This window comes from Parasteatoda tepidariorum, chromosome 8, assembly GCF_982258835.1.
Source record: "Parasteatoda tepidariorum strain Cologne lab strain chromosome 8, Ptep-v5.0, whole genome shotgun sequence".
NCBI classification, from domain to species: domain Eukaryota; kingdom Metazoa; phylum Arthropoda; class Arachnida; order Araneae; family Theridiidae; genus Parasteatoda; species Parasteatoda tepidariorum.
Window position 1 is genome coordinate 70,033,738 of NC_141762.1, and position 19,522 is coordinate 70,053,259.

The 19,522-nt window shown below is 29.8% G+C and overlaps 2 non-coding genes across 2 annotated transcripts; both read left to right on the forward strand.

The window, feature by feature from the left end:
* Positions 1-10,383: 10,383 nt before the first annotated feature.
* Positions 10,384-10,546, forward strand: LOC147806273 (U1 spliceosomal RNA). The gene has a single exon (XR_015428773.1). It is a non-coding gene; the product is annotated as a U1 spliceosomal RNA (small nuclear RNA).
* Positions 10,547-18,467: 7,921 nt separating this feature from the next.
* On the forward strand, positions 18,468-18,629 carry LOC122269467 (U1 spliceosomal RNA). Its single transcript, XR_015428784.1, has one exon. It is a non-coding gene; the product is annotated as a U1 spliceosomal RNA (small nuclear RNA).
* The last annotated feature ends 893 nt before the right edge of the window (positions 18,630-19,522 follow it).

Here is a 19,522-nt window from a genome sequence, read left to right on the forward strand (position 1 = left end):
AAGCGTTATTGAACCTTTTTGTTACGATTTCTAATTTGTTAAACTAATGGACACTTTAACTTCATTTTCTTTTTATATTTAAAGTGTTAAAGTTAAATTACACACTTTAGAAAATATTTTCTTATTTGGTTTAAAGAAGTTTTTTAAAATCATTTTACCACTACTGTTGTATAGTATACATAATTTTAAAAAGAAGTCATGACATCAATTCAGAAGGAAAAAAAACCTCGATGAGTTCTTTCTGCTTTAGTTTGCTTTTATATGATTAAGTCATTTAAAATAAGATTTGTTCTTCGTATTGTAGAAGCAGTTGCACTGTACTGCGAAGTACATGCCCCGTCAGGAAGGAACTCTGATCTCACTTTTACATAGACCTAGGCAGGCCCGGACTGGGAACTAAAATCGGCCCTCTACTTCACATAAACACCGCGTGCGCGAAGCGTACGCGTTTCCTAATGTATCATTTTTATTTTTAGGCATTTTTTACTTATAAATTCTCATGAACGTAAGTTAATTTATTGAGGTAAGAAAGTAGATAAAAATTGCTTAATAATCCTTTATAGAATATATTTCAGTTTGAAATACATGGCTCTTATGAGGAAACATAGGTTGATAAAATCAAAAAGAAGGTGAAAGATGTAGAGTTAGTAAAAATATTTATTATACTACACATACATGAATGATTTACATAAACATTTTTTTAAAAATAGATTTAATGCTTCTTCAAAAGTCATTAAATTAAAATTAAATCAAAAAGAAGGAGAAAGATGAAGAGAGAGTAAAAATATTTATTATACTACACATACATGAATGATTTATCTAAACATTTTTTTTTAAAAATAGACTTAATGCTTCTTCAAAAGTCATTAAATTAAAATTTAATTTAATGACTTTTGAAGAAGCTCACTATTTTCTGCCACTTTATCGATTGTGTCGCCGCTATCTAATTTCATTAATAGATCTTTTTCTATTGCCATTACCATGAGAGCATTCAAATTATCCGAAGATAAAGTACACCTCATTCGATTTTTTATTGCTTTTAATGTGGAGAATGATCTTTCACAAGCCGCCTGACTTATTGACAATGTTAGTAAATATTTTAATGCTAGATCAATTAAATTGTAAGAGGTGGTCAACAAATTGAATCTCTGTAATAATTTGTAGCAACAAATAACACAATTTTTGTACGCATTGCGTGTCTCACTTTTTAGACTTACTTCTTCTTCTGTTTCCAAAGTAAAGTCGTTATTATCTTCATATGAATGATCTTCTCTGATTATTTTATAATCTTCTAAGTCTGAATTTTTCAGTTTTTCCCAATGTAAAGCTAAATTTCTTAGTTCAATCCGCAAATTTTCACCTATAGCTGTTTCGTCAAAGTTTAGCAAGAGTTTGTTAAAATTTGACGTTATTATTGAGTATTTGGGTTATTATTGACTATATTGGCATTAAAATTGAGTTCGTTAAATTTTGACTTGTTTTTATCCATTACTCAGCCACCAAACTCAAGACCAATGGGAACTTTAACTTTGATTTAAAAGCTGCTCAGAGTGTTAATCAAATTTGACGCCTTCTTTTCTTATATAGTAATAGAAATCCAAAAGGCTAAAAAATGGAATCTATTGGAAAAGGACAAATGGAATTTAAAAAGCACACAAAAACAAATAATACATTATATTAAAAGTCTAGTGAAGAGACATACACTGTAGAAAATTCTACTGGATAAAGTAAAAGTTCACGTTTGTGCAATACTGGAAATAATAAAGAAAGAGAATCTTACACAGCACTAAAGACTCACAGTCGGACAGAGATTATTTGATTTTATCATGTGTCAACAACGACATCTAACAGTATTTCCAGGAACTAATTTAATATTAAGTTATAAAATACAGGGTGATTCAGACCAAGCGTGCCACCCATTTTTTTTCGAGAATGGAGCGAATAAAAATCGATTTAAAAAAAAAAAAAAAATCTATTAACTAAATCGACCCCAAGGAATTCAATAGGGATATTGTTAATTCACGCAAGTAGCCGGAAGTACCGGAATTTGAACACAACTTTGATGTTTTAAATAGAAACCTATATCTAATTTGGCATCATTGGAGAGAGTTTTTGAAAAGAAATAACTTTTACCTAAAATATTTTTTAATATCTCCTACTATTTTCAATAATAGAAAAGAAAAAATACATATTAAATAGATTTTGACATATTCATTAAAAAAAAAATTTTTTTTCGTCATAATACCTTCATTAAAACACATATGTGCTTTTCTTTCTATGTTTTATAAAAATTGAAGCGATTTTGATAATTTAAGTTAATTATTTTTGGTAAAAATTATAAATTGAAGTAAATAATCAGAATTTTTTCGTATCTATTATCTTGAGAGAAGTAAGAGATATAGAAAATAATTTCAAGTAAAAGTTGCTGTTTTTCGAAAACCCTCTCCAATGATGCCAAATAAGATATAGGTTTCCATTTAAAAAATCAAAATTTGTTCAAATTCCGGTACTTCCGGGAATTAACAATATCACTATTGAATTCCTTGGGGTCGATTTAGTTATTAGATTTTTTATTTCAAATCGATTATTTGCTCCATTTTCTAAAAAAATGGGTGGCACGCATGGTCTGAATCACCCTGTATATTAAAACAATATTATTACTACATATATCATATCTATGTTATTTAATATTATTATTATTTGCGCAATATTATTTGAAATTCATGCAATGTACGAAAATTTTTTTTGCCCTGCTGGTTCGGCTCAACCGGCCCTCGGGGCAGACTGGCCCACCGGGCATTTGCCCGGTCTGCATATTGGCCAGTCCGAATCTGAACCTAGAAGGTAATCTTAAAAGAAAAAAAAACATATTAAATATTTGTGAGGCTAAAATAATTCTTGCTTACAACTGTAGATTCTAACGTTATTGCGATACCACAACAAAGATACTTAATCAGAAATCGAAAAATCGTCAGATATGCTATAGGTATACCCTTCTTTCCTTTTCTTCATAAAAATTAATACTTGTGCTTTAAAATGAGAAAAGAAAACTCAATTTTTCAAGAAACGAGTAAAAAGAATTCAATTCGAAAAGACGAATACGTAATTAGCTCCAAGCGCCCTACCATGTGCTTCAAACCAAATTTCATTGGATACCTGTAAGCGAACATCATTGGCTTCTAAATCCACGAAAGCCATGATTTACCCACAATGATGTCACTTGCAGGCATTAAATTATTTTTATAATATTTGATTAATTAAATATTTAAAAAGCAGAGATCTATGAGGACATAATCGCAGCTATCAATTTAGTATTACTAAACCACTGATATAAGATTTTAGATTGACATGTTTATCAGGGCAGCCAACTTTCCACGCTTTTTGTAAAAATTTATTCTAGTAGTAGCTGTTTATGTTTTAATGTATTATTTTTTATTAATTTAAACTTATTTCCCACACCACTGCTTACAAATGATTTAAAAGTTCATATGCAATGCCACTCTGTTCTAGCTCCTTCATGAGTAGGTGGGGTGGCTCTACTATAGTAATTATTCAAAAATAATCTCAGCAGCAGTGCCGGATTAAGCATACGCGGGGCCCTAGGCCATTGAAATTTTTGGGGCCCTTAGATTAAAATTTTTTTTTCTCGTATATTTTTCATTTATTCAAATATAAAAGTATTTGTATATCTTTTCACTTAAGAAATCATATTTAAAATAAAAATAAATAATAATAAATTAAATTTCACTTTATTTTGTTAAATTAGAACAAAAAAATAAGTATAACATTCTGGAAAAATGTGAAACTTATTAACATTTAACAAAATCAACGCTTCTATAAAATTGGTATTCAAAAATAATTTTTTCTGCTCCTGCGATCAATAAACTCATCTATAAGGTTATCAAAATTAATTTCACGGAGAACATCTGATTCGATAAACATCAAACTTAGCATGTCTAATCGTTTTTGAAACATGATGCTTCTTTGCATGGTTTTTCTTAAATTTTTAAAATTTATTTTCAAAAAATCCATTTTAAGGGGGCCCACGGTCATGTCTTAGTTTGGCTTAATGGGTAATCCAGCACTGCTCAGCAGCTCATCACTAACGAATAAAGCAGCATAACAACAGACGGATACGAACAAATTTCCATTCTCTTAATTTATGACAGTAAAACCATCAAAATAACGGGCCTATAGAATATCGCAAGTCATATCCACTAACAGGAATTAAGCTACTCTTCCCTGCCAGTTATGATTCAATAGTAATAGGAGACTTCAAGGCAAAGCACGTGTACAGTATATACTGGACAGTATATGGGGTGTAATAGGAGTACTCATAATCAGTACCGTCTTTACGCATGGGCACACCCGGGCAGTGCCCAGGGGCCCCAGGCACTCAGGGGGCCCCTGAGAATCTTACTTTTTTATAAAAAAAAACAACTAAGAATAAACAACTTTGCATTATATAATTTTTTTAAATAAATCCCAAATAGCAAAATATGGTTTATTTTCACTCAGTAAAAACCTTTTAATGTAAACCTAAAAAGGTTGGTTATGCGGCTAACGTGTAAATCTTCTAACCTTAAAACGAGATCTGTGACAATCTGCTCTATTCTACGCACATTACTCTAATCCAAAACCTTTGAAAACAACCTTCTATATAAAAACCTTAAATCGAGGTTGACTTAGAGTTTTCAAGCGTGAAAAAAATCCTTTACTAAAGCTAGTCTGAAGGTGAAACTACTCTTAAACCTAGGTAATTATAAGGTTTCTTTTCACAAAGTGCTCAGCTAAAATCCACCTTGCCATGAAATTTTAATGAGCAATGCAGTTTGATCCTATCGTTAGTGTGACGTCAGCTAAACCGTCATTATGGACCTAAGTGACCATTTTACTTAAGTGACAACACTTATTTAAAAAAAAAGTCCTAAAAAATAATTTGTAATCCTTTTAGGATGAAAGGTTTAAAAACTGCAATATTTTTGTCTTATTAAAAAAAGTTTTTTAGTGCAAACACTTTCGTTCGACAATAAGAAGAAAATTCTGACAGAAGGTAGCCGTAAGGTTGCATGCTTTCTGAGATATATACTAGTGTAAAAAGTGCGCATTTTTTTTCTAAGAATAGTGATTGATTACCATGCAAACACCAATAGTTTGAATAGTTTATCATTAGGAAAAATAAAAAGTCAGCCGAAATCTCTTTTTCTTCGTTAAAATGAAGTTTTTAGGTGCTCAACTCCCTAAGTGATAATGTCTCTGAATATGCTTGAGATCACTGAAGTCAAGCATCACTGGCTACGGTCAGTGTGAGGGTGGGTAACTACTTGGATCAGTCTGCGTAGGGGCCGAGGATGTGCGGTATGGGTCCTCGTTAAACTGTTCTACCGTAAAGTGCTCGACTTCGCGTGCAGGTCATTGGGCTACCGAAGCGGGGGTGCCATCTCCTCATCAGAGGATCAAAATTGTGATGGCATGTCTTCGGATCATCCTCAGGGATGTTTCCCAGACCGTCGCCATGAGCCTACAGTGCAGCGCCAGTGTGACGTAAATGAACTACAACAACAACTAAATATGCTTGACAACCAACTCTGTTTAGTATTTATAGTTAATTAAAGTAGTAATTGAAAGTGTTTCGAATCATACGACAGCAACTTTTAAACTGGTTATGTCTGCTATGCATTGAAAGATGTTTAAATATTAATGTTATAATAACTGACTTTTTAATAGTTTGACGAAAAAATTCATACCTTTTGAATTTTTTTAATTGCTATACCCTAGCCGTGATGGCTCAGGGGAAAGAGCGTTCGCCTTCCAATGAGATGAACCGGGTTCGAATTCAATGATGGCTGGTTGATACGAATCTGCATCCGGCTTGCACAAACCACAATGCTGACGTGAAATATCCTCAGTGGCAGACGGATCATGGGTTAGAGTCCCTTTGCCTTCAAACTAAACGTGGGAGGCTCTCGTGGTCTTCATCTCCGTGTAATGTAAATTCGGGTTAGTTCCACTGAAAAAGTACTCCACGAATGCAAAATTTCTCCTGATACTTGATAAAAGAGCTCCTTTGTTTTCTTTATTGAGTTCAAAAGTAAAAGGCTACAGAGTTGAATATTAGAAGTCGTAAACCCAAAAATTGGGTAAGCTGTTCAATGACGGTTGTATTGAAAAATGAAAAAATTGTTTAACCCTTGACCGGGATAGCCTGGTTGGTAGGGCACTGGGCCTATGTAGCCCATGATCGTGGGTTCGATCTCCACCGACCGAAAACTCCCCGTGTAGTAAATGGTGACTGATGCACGTTAAGTCTGTCGAGTCACAAAGTCCTCCATGTTCCCATAACAAGTCATACCTCTAGGATCCAGGAGTTTCCTTGTCTTCTGGATTGGTTCAAAATTACAAGGCTGCGGAATTGAACATTGGTAGTCGTAAACCCAAAAATTGGGTCGGCTGTTCAGCAACGGTTACGAAATGCTTTTTAATTTACTTATTTTAATTAGCTTCTTCGTTTTGAAAATTACTTACTATTTGAGGACTTGTTAGCATCTCATTTTTTTAAGAAAAATTATGCCTAGTTTAAAAATGCTTTATTTTATGTGCATTGAGTATTTGGGGCTATAAAAATGTGTTTAAAATTATTGCATATCTTAAAAATGCTTAATTTTATGCATGTGAAGTTTTTTAGTTCTATTTTAAGCAGTATGAAATGTAATAGGGGCCCAAAACATTTCTGTGCCCGGGGGCCCTGCTTGCTATTAAGACGGCCCTGCTCATAATGGTAAACATCTTAAAAATCTTATGAATAAATTTGTCCTTGGTCTTGTGAATTAATAGCACCCTCTCGAACCAATTTACTTTCCCACACATGATAACTGTATACCAGACATTCTAGACCTAACAATAACCAATCTCAAGATACCGATTGCAGCAAGCGAAATTCATGACCTATCTTTAGACCATCATCCTGTATACAATATCGTTGGAATCAACGTAGAGAGGATCTATGACGAAATCAATAAAACTAATTGGGTGCTTTATGAAAACATCTAAGCCATTAAAAAATTCAGAAGAGAATACTGAATACTACCTTCCGAATCATCAAGAAATTTTAAAGATGCAAGAAGACGTCAACAAAGCTCATTCAGAATCCACTAGCACAAAAACTCACCTAACGAAATACCTTAAATTTCCACCAAAAATAAAGGAATTAATTAAACAGTGAAATTGGTGCAGGAAGATATATCATAGAACCTGGGATCCCGAATTTAAAACTAAGATGAAAAACCTCAATAGATAAATTAAAAAATGTTGTCGATATTACAGTCATAAATAATGGACAAAAATATAATCTGTAATTATGTCTGTATATCAACAGATGGCGCTAACTCGCTGTTGAGACGCTCGAAGAATAAGTTTCACTTTTGTTTTTAAAAAGCGGTTACGTTTTTATTTTTTATTGACTGTTTCCATTCATGCATTGTTGCAGTATTCCGGCCATTCCGGCACGAGAATTTTTTCTGGGATAATGTAGGTTTTTTTCATGAGAAATGATGGTATATTAGTACATTTTGCTGACTGCACCGGACTGCAGGTAAGAAAATCTTTCTCTAACCAATTTATTATTGTCTTTAAGTATAGATTATCATTTTTTTAAGAATTTGGGAAAAAACCGTTTCAACGATTAGTTGATACTTTCGTTTTCTAATTATAGTTGTTTTTTTAACAAGTGGCAAACTTTCCAGGAAACTTTTATTGATAGTCTAGTGTGATATATTTATATTATAATTATTTTATTTTTGTTTTCTTGTTATATGGATATATTAAAAGCTTAGCGTACAGTTTGCCGAACGTCATTTATGAAAATATTTAATCAGATTAAGGAGGTTTTAGATAAAGGTGTTAGTGGTGAAATTATTTAAACTGATTAGGAAAAATTAAATATAAGCTATAGCTTATATTTAATATTAGCTTAACTATAATTAAGCTTGAGAGTTTGGCCCAAGATATAAAACTAGTTGAATAGATACTAATGCAAAGGAAATAGATATTAATAATGAAGTTAAATCCAATACCGATTAATTTACTACAATAAAGTAAAGAGTAAATGAGTGTATTAATAAACTTATTATCAAGAATATTTCAAGTAATGAATCTGAAAGTAATAAATATGATTCGAAAAAGAAACTGTACAGCTACCTGAGATCGATATTAAACCATCTGAAGGACAGTTAATTATGTATCGTTTTGGTCACAGAAAATACGTGACAAGTTTCAATATTAAAAATCCTCATATTAAAATGTTAGTCAAATTCGCCACACAAGCAGAAAGCAATCATACTATTGAAAATGGGTCTGTTTGAGCGCCTGCATGACAGCGGACCAACAAACTTATTATAAGTTGTTTTAATTTATATACTCACTTATTTAAATAACATTTATAAAGTGGTAGATATGTTCATTTGTCAAAGATTCAAAAATATTTATTTAATAAAAGTTAAATGCTTTACGAAGCACTAAATGAGTGAGTACAGAACCTGCGTAGTAAGTATTATCCAATTGATAGATGGATTTTGTTTTGTTTTTATACATATAAAATTCTTTAGAATATATAGGCGTTACTCTATGTTTTTACCCTTTATTAAGTAGGATATAAAGGCGTTAAATATGTTTTATTCCAATACTATTTAGTGTTTTAAGCTAAGTTTGCATTTAACATTGATAGTTATTTAAAATGCTATAAGATATTGTTTTATTTTTTGCAAATAACGAATCTTTTTTCCAACTGATATATTAAGCTTTGCATAATATAAGAAGTGTGAGAAGTGCAATTGAAAATTGTCTTAAAGCAAAATTTTGGTAGGGTGAGCAAAAAATTTGAAAATAAAACTATTTAATAAAATATTTATATAAACATACAGAAATTAACTTAACTGAGCTGATCCATGATACAAAACATGATACATATCTGCAAAGCTACCAACTTGCGTTGCCAAAGAGGCAAAAAAACTGTATTCTATCATAAACTATAACTATATTATTGTTGTACTTTGAAAAGTAACGCCTACTGTGGACTTTCCTTGAGGAGCGTTATTCGGAATGGAATAGGGCTTACGAAGTGTATAAAATTTCCTTTTCCTGAAATTTAACAAATTCTAGGTTGCTAAAATTCTGAAAATTGGATTAATTTAAGAAAAACGTCCCTTTGTGACTTCTTTAAGAAAAGGATATAATGAAATATGATTTTCTAGAGGGTTCGGGTCCGACAGCCTTGACGATAAATACCGTGTTCTTGTTCGTCAATCGGTGATATACGAATCGGTAATTCAGTGCCCCATGACTCCTGCTGCTCGGTAAACAGACTCATGAAGCTGTGCACGTTTCTCCAGTGTTTCGTTTCTAAAATTTTTAAAAACTGTATATATGGGAGTGTTACCTAAGCTCGAAGCAAATTTGTCAGTCGATAGCACTGGGCAATTATTTTTTGTTGCATTTATACAAATATTTGCATTTAACTAATTCGGATGCATGGATTTTAAGTCTAAAATTAGTTGCGTTTGTGAAACTACAGAATTTTTTAATTTAGTTTATTTTTTGTCTGAATGTGCAACTTTGTACAGAACGTTGAGGTTTTTACTTATGCTTTGATTTTGTAACGAAAGCTATCACCAAAATTTATGAAGCATAACAGCTTAACGTTAGTAGCTAAATTGCTTCTACTAAAATTACGATTATTAAATTGCATTCAAAACTCCCATTTCCCAAAACTGTATAGCGCGTTGAGTTCTTTCTGTTTCTTCATATCACCTCTTCTGTTCTTGTTTTACAGAATGAACGTATTATTCCATCATCTGCATAATGTTATAATCGATGAGACGTATGGTTGAACTAGTTTTTTCTTCTAATATTTCATCTCTCTCTCTTTTTTTTTTTTTTTTTCTTTTTTAACAAATTAGTTAGATAAAAAAAAATTTAAATTTCTTATTGAGACTTTTGACTTTTCGGGGCCCTTAAAAACGACTGACTGTGACAACAAGAAAACAACTAAGTAGTAAGTAGTTTAGTAAGTTTCATCAAACATACAAATCTAAAGTAAATAAGTATCCAATGAGTGAGCGCAGCGAGTAGGGAATGAGGCTCTCTAAAACAATATTGAAAATATTAAAACAAACAAATACTTGAAAAATTGATTGAAATCACCTCCTATAAAATTTATTTCCACCAAAAAGTGATAATTAGTAACAAAAAATATCCATTATTAAATGATATTAGCTGAAATAAAATTTTATTTCAACTTATTTAGATTAATTAATTTTAAAATAACATTAGTTACCAGCAAATCTTTTGATAATATTTTATCATTATTATTCAAAATCTTGGAAATGCATACTTACTTGGCGTCGGAGTAGCTCTGATCAAGGAGGGAGCTCTCCTGGTTGGAGGCCTACCATTGCACTACGGTAGGCTGACGACTGCCACTTCCGCAAATTGCGGTTGGTTGGGGCGCACAATTTTTGGTAGTCGGGGACTGCGTTCGCGCTGATCCCTGGTAAACTAAGATAAGAATAATTCTGATACAAGAATAACGGTTCTAAGTAGTCGCTATTTTAGGTTCTTTTAAATTCGATCGTAACTTTACTTTAATAAGCGAGGTATAAGAAGAAAAGGGCTGTTTTATACTTGTAAGCAATTTAAAAAAAAGTATGATTGTGAAATTACGCATAAGGTAATAAATAATACAAAATTAAAATTCTTCTTGAATTGCATGATGAAGATGAAAGCTATCTATATGTTACTGATGTTTAGAGTATGTTGCGTGGCTGCAGAAGTATGCAGCTACTGTCCTTATTTCGTTGAAATTAATTGCTGAGATGGTGATGGCTTTTTCGTCATTGTTTTTACTGTTTCAGAACAAAGAAAAATTTGTAACAGCTCTTGAATCATACTTGGAATTCAAGAATATCCTTCCTAAGTGGGGTAAAATTGCAAAAATTTTCCTCTCAATGTTCACTAGTAGATAATATAAGTAGAAAAATCTTGTTCTATTATACACGATATCTTATTACTATGTAAGTAAAATATTTAACGATAAATAGTGTAAAAAATAGCAAAGTTGCTTGATTCATTACATGGAGAAACAATTAAACTTACTCAGGTAGCAAAATGATATTATCTAACGTTATAAAACTACAATATAATACTGCCGTGCTAGACTCCTGAATCCTATCTTCTATTATTAGAGCTAATATTATATAACATTAAATAGTGTTCAATCTAACATTCGAACTTTTAAAATTATCACCTATTTCATTACTTTATGCCCAGCACCACTTTTTTTATGTAAGAGTATATTATTAATAAATAAACATTTATTAAAAAAGAAAGCAATAAATTAAATATTATTCAAAATATCATTATTAGCCAATGCAATTTTATGCAAGAAAACGCAATAAAATATTTGTAGAAGTAAATTCTGTTCGTGAATGATAGAACACGAAAATCTTTTTCAACTGCTGAGTAGTAACTTCGTCACGCTTATATACGACCCCATATTGTTCGAGCTTGGCAGCTTTCTTTTCAACTACTTAAGGTATTTATAATTTAGTAATTATTTGTAAACTTTATAAATTTCAATGATAGTTACATGAAACGTTAAAGAAGTATTGTAAGTAATGTTTTTGCTTTTGTTAAAAATCGTGTACCGAATAAAATCAGTAAATATTATGAATTAAGATCATATTTGACATTCTTGTTCTCACGTAGTAGTTGACTTCTCTGTTAACTTATTGTCTAGCAGCTCAGAATATGCCTGTAAAACAACGTTTGCTAAGTAATTCGACTGTGACGAAGTTTTTCTGCCACAATGAAAGGATATAAAAATAATTGTCTGTAAACAAATTAGCCAAGTTAAAACAATTAGCAAATTAATGATCTGCTACTCTTAGCTCAGTTAAAACCATTACATTCTTGAATGTTAAACGTTCAATACAAACAATATTGTTACCGTATTAAAATTGCATGTCTAAAATATTGTAAAACATTACATTAAACATTTTTATTTAAATTTCTTGGGGATATTTCAGTATCGTAATCTGTCACGCCAACTACAATTGCCAGAGTGCCAAATAGATTTTAAACTTGCAATTTTTAAAAAAAAAAAAAAAATATGTAGATGTAGTGCCGGAGGCACTCACGGAAATGCTCACGGTTTCGGCACCGCTTGGCGCGGTCGAGAATAAGCTCTTTGAAAACCGCAAAATTAAGAATATGGTAACCCAACCGATCTATGCGTCACATCTTGCTACAGCGTGCAACCCTATTACGTTGATTGAGTAGGAAAATGATGGTTCTATTCTAGTTAAAAATTTCTTTCTTATTCACTTCTATCTTCACACCGCTCTTGTATTTTTTATAAGCGGTTTTCGTTTTGAATGAAAAATTCATACTTAATTTAATGTTTATGTCTCAGAATTTTATTTAAAAATAGATTCTTGTAAATATTTTACTTTTCAACTTCTTTTTTTATTTTTTATTATTGTTCTTGAAAGTGTAAAATCTATTGTTTTTTTTTTTAAATTTATTTTATTTTACTTGCTAAGACAGTTTACCATTCTTTACTATGCTATATATATAAAGGCTTGTGTGCTCACTATATACTAAGGCATATTGCGTTCAGTTTCCAATTCAAATGTAAGAAAATTTTATATAAGGTATTTTTATTGCAGTACATTGCAAAAATTACTTTTATCGCTAAATTCAGCATTTCAGATACGCAATTAGGAAAAAAAATTAATTCTTTTATTCCAAATACATAATGAAAATTCTTCACAATGAAATACATATTGTTACGCTAATAATGAACTATAATAGATTTGAGAAATGAGTTAAAGAAGAACTTTATACAGTTAAAAAAAATTGCCTCACTTGTTTGCTTTATCAGATGGAGGAGATTTTATTAAATCGTTTTTTCTCAAATAAAACATTTAATCAGAAAAAGGTGATAATTTTCAATAGGAAATATATATAAGAAATTTTTCACAAAGGAATCGATATTTTTACGCAAATAATAAATTAAGATAGATCTGAAAAAATAGACCTGAGAAAGCAATTAATACATTTAAAGTGCTTTAATTTAACCTTATCATTTTAGTCATTCGTTTGCAGTTTCAAAAGCAATAAAAGTTTCAAAAAAAATGTTTATTTCATTCTCATACGCAGCACTTTACTTTAATCTTATTACTTTATTCATTTTCAATAAGATGAAGATTTTAATGACACTACTTCAATATTTTGAAAGTTTCAAAAATTATAAAAATTCAGAAAAAAAGTTTTATTTAATTTTAATCCGATCAAATTTACTTTAACATTATTTTACTCAAATGCAATTTCAAAAGTGATGAAGTACAAGAACCAAGTTTTATTTTACAATTATACGACTAAAAATTTTGCCATTTCTTATAACATTACTAAATAAGATATTATATAATAGTATAAGAAAAAAAATGAATGGTAGATTCAAAATAAATAATAAGAAATACTTCACAGAAAAATCGATATTTCTACACAAATAATAATTAATTGGGGAATATCTTAGGAAATAGATCTACAAAAGCAAATTATACAATTAAAAATAATTTATCCTTAGAATGCAATAGTGAACTATTTTGTTAATATGAAATATATTTCAGATGTTTTTGTAAATAGTTTTAAAAACTTAAATAAACATGTATAATAAAATTAGTTACAATTCCTTGACATAAGAGTTTCTCTGTTTCTTCAGTTTGATTAGACCAATCTGAACTTAAGTATACATAAAAGTAAAATATAATTTATATTTCAGGGCTCTAAGAGAACTTTTGCTTTTATTTGTTCTTTAGCATTTATGCTATTTTTAACCTAATTGATTTGTTTTATCCACCGTGATTGCTTGCATCTTAAAAAATATCTATAGTTGATTTATAGAGAAAATTACATTGTCAACTTTTATCATAATTAACAACACTTAAACTCGAAAAAAAATTGTTCGCAAGTATAACACTAGTTTCCATTGCACGCATTTCAATTATAAATTTGGAGTTTAATTAAAAAAAAAAAAAAAACTATAACTTTAAACGCGATAAAATGATTTTATTAAAATTTAAGTCAAATCAGTAAAAATAATATTTCATTTATCTATTTAATTATTAATTTTTTTTAACTAAGAAATTGAAAATAAAAAACACTTCTGAGAAAACTCCAAACAAGTCAATACAATCAATGTATCAGAATACGTCATCAGGTCAATGCCCTTCACAGTCATAAAATTTTAAAATTAAATTCCAGCTTAGAAGTTCAGATTAAAACTAAATTTGAAAGATTTAATTAAAATTATTACTAAATATTGCAAATAGAATTTTGTGTTTTAATATGTGAGTTACATGATCTTATGAAAACACAAAAACAATGAAAAAAATTGTAATAAAATAGTGAAAAAAATTCTATCCCTTGTTTACAAACGCTACGCAAAAGCAATTTGGCGACAGAGCAGGTTTGACTTAAAATTTCCGCCAAGAATGCCAAGCGGTGCCGAAACCGTGAGCATTTCCGTGAGTGCTGCCCGGAGTTATACCTTTCGAGTTTGTCCCTTTCTGTGATGTTTCTTTTAGTTTAATAAATCTTTATTAAATAATTATTATAATAATAATAATTAGTCTAATAAGTAATTATTGTTTAATGAAGTTTTTAAATAAATTTCTATTAGAAATAATCTGAGACTAATAATCTAATTTAATTAAACAATAAAAAAATAAATGTGACAAAATTTAGTTATGCATACTGACTTTTAAAGAACGTTATGTAAAAATATTTTGGGGGAGGGGCAAAATATATATAATATATATATTACAACTTAGAAATATGTGAATTGTTAAAGAACTCTCCTTCTGCATGGTTTTTTTCAACTATAAATTGATGATTTTGAATTCTCATAGTATTTTTTTACATTGATGTACTTATATACATTAAAGATTTTGAAAATAAGCAATTGTTTATTTAATACTTTTCGGCACTCTTTTTATTGACTTGCCTCATAGCAAGTAGTTATTTTCAGGTTAGTTATTTCAAGTAGTTATTTAAATTTGCAATTTAAATTTTTTTTTAAATATGTGATAGCTTGCTTGGGAGAGCTTATGAGCTAAATTCTTTTAGTTAATCTCCTTCCGACTGTGTTATTTTTTGTGTGACACTAAAGAAATTTTTTTGACGCTGGTATCGATACCAGAATTTACCCATTGAATTTCGTTGTGAAGGAATATACAATTTCTAAAAAACATTTTCAAATTAGATAATTAAAGTTTCAAATAAATATTCATTATTTAATAGTTCTAATTTTTTTCATTGTAAAATCTAATTTATTTTCCTTTTAAATTTCAATATAGCTTTTCATCTTCAAGGAAATCTACTATCAAGAAACTGTTGGACACTACAAATGGAAATTGCACACTCTGATGGAATTCTAAGCTCGATCCTTACTGCGAATGATTTAACGAGTGTGATATTCAGCAAGGACCACTTTAAATCTGCTGTGGCGGAGAGTCCTCATGTTGAAGAAAGATGTTGTCATGTTGAAGTTTGAAGAAAGAGGGAAACTTGTGAAGTTCATCCCTGTTTTTTGTGGTGCATACATTATTATCTGTTGCTGAATTTTTCATAAAAGCATTTAATGATAACTTGGAAGTATATTTTCAAGTAAATAAAGACTAACAATCGGAAGAGTGAACTCAAACTGTATCAAACAGTTTAAAGTCATGAAGAAAAATTATTTTATTTAATAATTAAGTATTTTTAACTTTTGTTTTACCAAAAGGTTATCGACGTTACTTTTAAAGAATGAAGGTAATGTATGGCATTTACAATTGGATGAAATCAGTGTGTTTTGTTTTTAAATAGAATTATTATGCTGCGAAATAGTTATGTTTATTATGAATTTTTTTCTTAATTTCTGTAGCCTGTAATTTCTTTTACAACTTTGTCAACAACAACAAACTTCAGCATTTTAAAAAATTTGATTTGTCAGGTATAATCTTTACATTGATAAAATTTTATAAAGTATGACGTTAAAAAATATTTTCAGTCGATAGTGCTTAAGTATCATGAAAACAGTTGAATATATTTAAAATTTGGTTATTTTTAATCTTTCGGTATGATATCGGAAGCAATTTTTTTTTAACGCTGATTTTAATGTATAACTCAAACTCGTGATGATTTTCATTATCAATATTGTGCTTATTTTAATTTTGGAAATTTTCACATGATTATTCATTTGAAATTTGAGACAAAAAGTTTATGCTTTTTTTTTTATCATGTTTAAAATAACATAATTGTAAAATAAATATAATCGTAAAAAGTTCTTTTGACTGAATAACATTTATGATAAAAATACCTAATCAATTTAGAAAAGAATATTGCTTAAACTTTCATCTTAAAGGTCCTGTATATTCTTTGTGAAAACATGCACAATTGCATCAGTCCCATTCAAGACGTTTACCTATAATGTTATGTTTGTTTTTACTATATTCATAATGCATAAACTCTTATCAGCGAAATACAAACGATGATTGATTTTAAGTAAACATTTTGTGATAACAAGGTTTTTAAAAAGTAACTGATGGTAATCAAATTTGGATCAATACAAAAGGCAACTTATAGAAAAAAAGTATGCTAAGTTTTTTCGTCTTATTCTTGTATACAATTAAATGTTTGTGCAAATTTAATTCTGATAAAATTCAATATTTACTACTTTTTTTTGGTTTTGACATTTAAATGTTATCTAAATTTTAAGTAAATAAAAGTACATAGTACCTTTAACTAATTATTGAATCGTTAAAAATTTCTTATATCCCAATGTAAAATTATTTTTACATTGCCAAAAATAATTGCAATTTTTTGTTTCCCCTCCCTGAAAATATTTCTACAGGTGCCTTTAGGTTTTGTTTCTAGTGTTTTGTAAGTAAAATTTCAGATTCTAAAAGGATAAAGTTACGTAAGTATTTCTCAATTTAATTTCAGTGATAGAAGTGAAATAATTTATGCAAGTAAGTAATTTGAATATTTTTAATTTTCTTTATTGTCTCAGTTATTACAAAAAATAACAATTAAAAAATTCGAGATATAATTTTATTTTAATATTTTTGGAAATGAATGACTTAGTTATATAGTAGAAAAAAAGTTTATGTAAATTTTCAACTCAATTCAAATGTAAAATTTAACTTAGCAAATATGTAGTGTGGTTTTCTTAAATTGCAATTTCAGAATATAAATAATGAATGATAGTTATGAAATTACAAATGGCTTAAGTTACACATTTTAAATATATATGTATTACAAACTAACAAATTCAATTGAAATTTTGAAAAATATGCTCATTTAAAAAAAAAAAAATTTTTTTTAAATTAAAGACTTGAAAATTATTAATGATATAAAATTCGTCAGAAAACCCATTGTGTGAAGAAAAGAAAAAAATACCAATAAAAGTTGCGATATAGTATTATTTCTTAAATAAATTTGAAATATTAAAAAAAATCAGCTGAACATAAGATATACTTTGGAGTAAGAGGGAGGAAAATGGATGGTAGCAGAAATCTCTAAAATAATTTTGTTTAGTATTTCTGTATTGCTAAGTAAATAATGCATGGAATGACATTATGAAACTATTGAATCCTCCTCTCGTTTATTCCAAAAATAAAGAGCAACGAAATATAATATCAGAAAATACAAAATCTAATATTATATAGCGTTAAAACTAATGCAAAGTAATATTACGGCGTACGCTCGATAATATTAGTTTGCATGGAATCGAATATTATATAATGCAGAGCAAACAGCGACCTCTTGTATCTTTCTAATATTAGAAGTTGTGCAATATAACGTTACATTTTACCGACTTTCTGATGTTAGCTAACATTAGGTGCTACTTGGGTAAGTCATTTAAAATGAACACTATGTGAAGATATGAAGTCCTTAGTTTGTTACTGTTGAAAATGTAAAGAGAATTGGGAGAAATTTACTTTCGTGGATTACTTTTTGATAGAACTAACCCGCATTTCCTTTGCATGAAGAGGAACCCTCCCATGGTTAGCCTGACGCTTAGGGAACTCTTACTTATGATCCGTCTACCAATTAGTCACGTCTACCAATTACTTCCCGGCCTCAAGATATCAATTAATACGAATTCTGTAATCCTGGTCTTTTTCGACTTGGAAAAACTTTACTGAAACTGTTATCTCATCAGTAAAGAGTAGTTATACAGGTTATATTTTTAGCCTCTTATATTTAATTTTCTTTGTTTTAAATATTACAGCACTTTTAATAAATTTAAAGTAGTTTGCCAACGTAATAGTTCTCAATATTTATAATAAATATATAAATTTGTTTATCTACCAGTCATATATTAAGTTAATTGTTATCTAGTTTTCATGAATTTCGAAACAATCATACTTACCTGGCACTGGGGATGCCTTGATCAACAAGGAGGCTCCCCCGAGCAGAGACCTCTCATTGCACTGCGAGGGGTTGACGCTCGCCACATTCACAAATTGTGATTGCTTGGGGTGCATAATTTTTGGTAGTTGGGACTGCGTTCGCGCTGTCCCTATATTGTAGAAAAAAGGAGAACTTCACATTATCCAATGTTGAATATTTATTCAATTCACTCACCGCTCCGTGAAAAATTTCTTAACTCTAAATCTGTTATAGTTACCCCGAATATTGAATATACTAATGAAAAGTAACACCTACAAATTTTTTTTTAATCGTGAGCAGCATAATTTCGATTCGATTAATATTGTGCTTGAAACGATCAGAATTTCTTTTTTCTACAAGAGGTACAAATTTTTGTCATTTTAATAAATAAACAAAAGAACTTAGAAAGAGATTAAGCATTCTCGAACATGATGAAATATTTTTCTAATAAATTTCGAATACGGTCGAACTGGGGATGTAAACTGAGAATTTAAAATCAAAAGTGATTGAATTTTTCCTAATGTGCAGTTAGGATCATAGGAAGAGATCCATAATTGGCGGTTTATCGAAAAGTGAAATAGTAAAAAATAAAGCCACCCCCGAGTAATTAATATTGAATTCGAAATAATTTGGCTATAGCTTAATTGAAAAAAAGACCGTGATAATTAATATAACACTGTAACTGAAGCATTGTTGTGGTCAGGTAGTAAAGAAACTGGAATAAAGAGTTAAGTATTTGGAAGACTTTGGTACTGTTTGTCTACGTTAGGTACTCTGACAGACATTCGTCTGGAGGGGTGGCGGGGACTATGGTAACTAGGTATGATTATTTCTAGTAGGGGTGCGGGTCCCTCTTTAAGACTGGTTTTGGCGCGAGAAAATGAGACCTCTTTCTTCGGTCTATTGAGTAAGCTCTAGAGTGAAGAGAAATAAGTATTCGCAATCCTGAAAGATCGTTCGATTTTCTCTTTCTTAAAAGAGTCAAAATTTTAATAGCGGTAGCACCCAAAATTTGATATCATAATTT